The sequence below is a fragment of the Physeter macrocephalus genome, chromosome 20, assembly GCF_002837175.3.
Source record: "Physeter macrocephalus isolate SW-GA chromosome 20, ASM283717v5, whole genome shotgun sequence".
In the NCBI taxonomy this organism is placed as follows: domain Eukaryota; kingdom Metazoa; phylum Chordata; class Mammalia; order Artiodactyla; family Physeteridae; genus Physeter; species Physeter macrocephalus.
This window is the reverse complement of record NC_041233.1, coordinates 489,402-495,837: the sequence shown is the minus strand read 5'-3', so window position 1 is coordinate 495,837 and position 6,436 is coordinate 489,402.

Below are 6,436 nucleotides of genomic sequence, written 5' to 3'. Positions count from 1 at the left end.
CTCAACAATCACAAGGACGCAGGGCGCTAAAAGCCACCTGCCCACAAAAAATGTCCTGAGCTAGGCTCGGCCAAAAAAAGTCAAAGCAGGCAAATGTGCCAAAGAGATAGTATGAGGACGTAAGTTGTACACACTCTTTTAAAAAAAAAAAAGGAAAATGGATATAAGCTCAACATCAGGAATTATTAGACTAATTCATATCTAATCTACAAAAGATTTCAACTCACACCAGTCAAATGACCGTCCGCAAAACATCTACAAACACTAAATGCTGAAGGTGTTATAGAGAACTGTCTACCCTCTAGATGCTAGGGAGATATAAACTGGTAACAGCCAGTAGTGAGAACGTAATGGAGGTGCGTTTAAAGGTAAAAATTGAGCTACCATGTGATCTGGTAGGTCCTTTGATGCGCCTATCACCTGAGCAGAGCAGAATGGAAAAGACACAGGCTGGCAGTCCTGCACTGCAGGAACATTTAACGTAGCCAAGACTTGGAAGAAACCAAAACGTCCATCCACAGAAAAATGCACAAAGACGAAGTGGTCCATGTAAACAATGGAATATTAGCCATGGAAAACAATGAAACAGTGCCGTTTGCACCACCATATAAGGACCTAGAAATAATCACCCAACTGGAAGAAAGAAACTGAAAGACAGATATCCTATGACATCACTTCTAGGTGTTACCTAAAAATTGATACCCATGAACTTATTTCCAACAGAAGGACATGCATGGATTAAAAAAACAAAATTATGTTTAATGAAATGGAAAGGTGTAAGGAATTTATGAATTAGGATATGGGGGTTAAGAGACATACATATGAAATATATAATCACAAAATACCTATGGAATACCAAGAGAGGTCTACCCAACACTCTGTAATAACCTACATGGGAAAGGATACAAAGAAGAATAGATGGATACATAGATGTATTATACCCTGTTCTGTACACCTAGAACAAGCACAACATTTTTATCAAATTTGCTCTGATAATAAATAAAAATTAAATTTAAAAGACAAACAGGAAGTAAGACGACATAAGTTCTTGGGGATTTGCCCTAGCACATTCCACTCTAATTTTCAGCCTACTAACATGATTTCCAGGAATGCTTTGTTGCCCCAAAACCCAGAGTTGGAAATGTAGAAATGCTGCCGCCTTGTGGTCGTTTCAAGCAAGAGGGGCTTTAAGCCCACAGCTAATTGTCACTTAACATTCAAAACGACTCAGGGCTGTAAAGTACACCTGTCCTCCACAAATATCCTGAGCTAGGGAATGGACAAGTAATTCAAAACAGGCAAATTTTTTCAAGAAGATAGTATGAAGAGGTAAGTTTTATCCACTCTTTTCTTAACAAAAGGAAAATGGATAAAGTCTCAACATTAGGAATTATTAGACTCATGCAAATCTAATCTAAAAAATGGTTTCAACTCACACCAGTCCACTGACCATCAGCTAAAAGTCTACGAACAATAAATGCTGAAGCGGTTTTAGAGAACTGTATACCCTCTAGCTTCTGGTGAGATGTAAAGTGGTAACAGCCAATAATGAGAACAGAAAGGAGCTGCCTGTAAAAGTAAAAATTGAGCTACCATTCGATCCAGCAGGCCCACCGTTGGGCCTCTCACCTGAGAAGACCAGAATCGAGAAGACACAGGATGTGACAGCTGCACTTCAGCCATATTCACTATAGCCAAGCCATGGAAGCAACCAAAATGTGCATCAACAGATGAACGGATAAAGAAAATGTGGTCCATGTAATCAGTGGAATATTAGACATGGAAAACAATGAAACACTGCTCTTTGTGGCACCATAGATGAGCCTAGAGATACTCCCAGAACATGAGGTAAGTCGGAAAGCAAAAGACATATATCCTTTGATATCACTTATAGGTGTTACCTAACAACTAACAAAAATGGACATATTTCCACAAAGAAAGACACACACAGACTTAAAGAACAAACTGTGCTCATCTAAGAGGAAAGGTGGGGGGAATGGATAAATTAAGATTAGGGTTACCATACGTATACAAATACCTATTGAATACATATAACAAAAAGGCCGACCATATAGCAAGGGAGGTCTACGGAACACTCTATAATAATTTACATGGGAAGAGGTTCTGTACATGAATAGACATATATAATGTACAAATGAACCAGACTGTGTACACCTAGGACAAACCATATTCTAATTATTACCCCGATTTAAAAAATTAAAACAACGAACAAGAAGTAATGAGACATAAACTCATGGGGGTTTTTCCTGGCACATTCCATTCTAATTTACAACCTAGGAACATGACTTCCAGAAAGACTCTGCTGCCCGAGAAACCAGATTTGGCAATGGAGAAATGCTGCCGCCTTGTGGCCGTCTCCCACAACAGCAGCTTTAAACCCAGTGCTAATGGTCACTAAATATTCACAATCATTGCAGGCCTGTAAATGACACCTGCCCTCAAAAAAAATCCTAGGGTCGAAAATCGACCAAGAAATCAAAGGAGGACAACCTTCCAAGAAGACAATTTCAAGAGGTATATTGTACTCTCACTTTTTTCCTTTTATTTTTAATAAAAAAGATAAAAGTATGGAAAAATGCTGAACATTAGGAATTATTAAAAACATGCAAATCCAAATTACAAAAACCTATCAGCTCACACCAGTCAAAATGGCCATGAGCAAAAATTCTGCAAACAATGAATGCTGAAGGGGTTGTGGAGAAACGAGTATCCTCAGTGCTAACTGGGACGGGGTAAGAGCCACTAATGAAAACAAAATGGAAGCGCTTTGAAAAGGTAAACATCGAGCTACCAGTCAATCAAGCATACCCACTGCTGGGACTATCACCTGAGAAAATGAGAATCAAAAAGTCACAGGCTGGCAGTCCTGCACTCCAGCAATATTTACCATAGCCAAAACTTAGAAGCAACGAACATGTCCATCAACAGAGGAATGCACCAAGATGAAGTGGTCCATGTATACAATGGAATAATACTCCAATAAAAAATATAAATTAAATGTAAAAAACAAACAGAAGTAAGAAGACAAAAGCTTTGGGGTGTTTATCCGGGCACACTCTACTCTAATTTATAACTGAGGAACACCACTGGAAGGAAGATCTGTTTCCCTTGGTACCAGAGTGGGGAACGTAGAAATGCTGCCGCCCTCTGGCCGTTACCTGCAACAGCAGCTTTGAAATCTGTGCTAATGGTCACGTCATATAACAAGTACTACAGGGCTGTAAATGAATCCTGCCCTCAAAATGACTTCACACGGGTAAAGGCCAAAATATTTCAAAATGTGGCACATACTTCAAGAAAACAATTTGAAGAAGTAAGCTGTACTCAGAGTTTGAAAAATAAAAGGACATGCCTGAAAGCTCACTTTCATTGGATTACGAGACATATGCAAATCCATCCAGAAAGAGGTATCAGCTCACACCACTCAGAATAACGAGCAGCAAAAAACTACAAACAATCAATGCTGAAGGAGTTGTGGAGAAATGCATACCCTAATTTGAAGTGGGATGTAACCTGGTAAGAGCCACTAATGGGAACACAATGGAGGTGCCTTTAAAAGGTAAACATTGAGATACTATATGATCCAGCAGGCCCACCTCTGGGCCTATAACCTAAGAAGACAGAATTGGAAAGACACAGCAGGCAAATCTGCACTGCAGGAGTATTACAATAGTCAAGACATGGAAGCAACCAAAAAGATCATCAACACATGAGTGGATAAAGAAGAACTGGTACAAGTAGAGATGGAATATTACACCAGAAAAAAAATGAAACTGCCATCTGCAGCACGCTAGATGAGTCTAGAGGTAATCACGCAACAGGTATTAAGTGAGAAAGCGAAAGACACATATCGTATGATATCACTTATAGTTATTACCTAAAAATTGATACCAATGAAGATACTTCCATGGAGAAAGGCAATCGCAGATTCATTAAACAAACTTATGGTTCACCAATGGAAAGGCATGAGGATTGGATACATTACAACATTGGGGTAAACAGAGATATACAAACACATGTGAAATACATAATCACCAAAGACCTATGGCATACCAAGAGAACACTACTCAGCATTGTGTCATAACCTACATGGGAAAAGGATCCGAAGAAGAATAGATGTATGTATGTGTGTTTAAAGAACCAGATCTTGCACACCTAGAACCAACAAAACATTATAATCAAATTTGCTGTGATAAAAAATAAAATTAAATTTAAAAAACAAACAAGAAGTAATGAGACATAAAGTTAAGGGGCTTTTTCCAGGCACATTTCATTCTAATTTTCAGCCTACAACACAACTTCCATTATGGCTCTGTTGCCCTAGTAGCCAGATTTGGTAAGGAGAAATGCTGCCACCTTGTGGTCGTTTCAAGCAAGAGGGGCTTTAAGCCCACAGCTAATGCTCACTTAACATTCACCCCATGGCACACCTCATCTCTTTTCCATCTGGTGGTCAGACCCCGAATGGCCTTGTCGGACGCTCTGCGGGCTTTGTTAGCTCTTCACGATAGGAGCCAGTGAAGGGTTTAAGGAGAGGACTGGCATGACTGATCACATTCCCCAGGATCACGGTGACTGCTGTATGAAAAACAGACTGTGGGGCCCACAGCAGACACAGGCAGATCAGTGAGAAGGCTCTTCAGTCACCGATGTCACAGATGCTGGTGGCTCAGGATGGAGAGATAGGACGTGGTGAGAAGTGGTCACATTCTAAAGATATTTTGAAAGTACAGCAACAGGAGTAAAATGAAGAAAATCAAAAGCCCATGTCCCAGAGATAACTGTTAATTTATTTATTCTAAGCAAACATGGTCCCCTCTAAAAACCGCAAAGCTTGCCAAGGATGCTCTTCTCAGAGGTACTAACTTTTTACTCCTCAGCCTACTCCAGCCTGGCCTCCCCATCTGCCATACTCCCAAAACTGCTCTGATTAAAGTCACCAATTACCTCGAAGTTGCTCAATCTACGAGACACTGACCTGTCTGTCCTCAATCTTGCTTTGCTAGCAGCACACGGCATGCTTGAGCCTCCCCTCTTCCTTGATCTCTCTCCTCCCTGGGTTCGTCGACCGCACACTCTCCCAATTTTCCTCCCTACCCCTGCCTTTCAGTCTCTTTTGCTGGTTTCACCTCCTCCCCTCACATGTTGAGGGTGCTCCTCAGTCGTGAGCCCTCTTCCCTTCTAACTTCACACATCCTCCCTCACAAGTTTATTCACTCCCATGGTTTAAAATATTGGCCATGATCATCTCCAAAGGCATCCCAACCTCACGCCAACTGCTCAAAACACATCCCCACGTGGATGTCTTCAGGGCATCTTCTACTCAACATGTAGAAAACAAAGCCTTGATCTTCTCTCCTAAGCCTGGTCCTCTGTCTCCAATTATTTATTCAACAGACACTTACTGAGCCCCTAAGATATGCCAAGCACTGCTAGGCACTAGACATAAAATGGTGAGGCAGGAGGGAAAGGTTCAGTAGAACAGAGGGATATAGAAAGGGAACTTACAAATATGTGTGAACTTAAAACTGTGTATGGTGCTATGAAGGAGCAGTTACGTAAGGCTGTGGGAGTCTATGGCAGCAGGGAAGAGACTGATGGGGGTTGAGGAGGGCCTCCCTTAAGAAATAATCTCTGGGGACTTCCCTGGTGGCGCAGTGGTTCAGAATCCGCCTGCCAGCACTATTTACAATAGCCAGGACATGGAAGCAACCTACGTGTCCATCGACAGACGAATAGATAAAGAAGATGTGGCACATATATACAATGGAATATTATTCACCCATAAAAAGAAATGAAACTGAGTTATTTGTAGTGAGGTGGATAGACCTAGAGTCTGTCATACATAGTGAAGTAAGTCAGAAAGAGAAAAACAAATACCAAAAAAAAAAAGGTTCTGATGAACCTAGGGTCAGGGCAGGAATAAAAACGCAGACGTAGAGAATGGACTTAAGGACACGGGAAGGGGGAAGTGTAAGCTGGGACGAAGTAAAAGAGTAGCATTGACATATATACAATACCAAATGTAAAATAGCTAGCTAGTGGGGAGCAGCCGCATAGCACAAGGAGATCAGCTCCGTGCTTTGTGACCACCTAGAGGGTTGGGATAGCGAGGGTGGGAGGGAGACGCAAGAGGGAGGGGGATATGGGGATATATATATGCATATAGCTGATCCACTTTGTTATACAGCAGAAACTAACACACCATTGTAAAGCAATTATACTCCAACAAAGATGTTTAAAAAAAAACAAAGAATCCGCCTGCCATTGCAGGTGACACGGGTTTGCTCCCTAGTACAGGAAGATCCCACATGCCGTGGAGCAGCTAAGCCCATGCACCACAACTACTGAGCCTGCAGGCCACAACTACTGAAGCCCGCGCGCCTAGAGCTGGTGCTCCACAAAAAGCGCAACA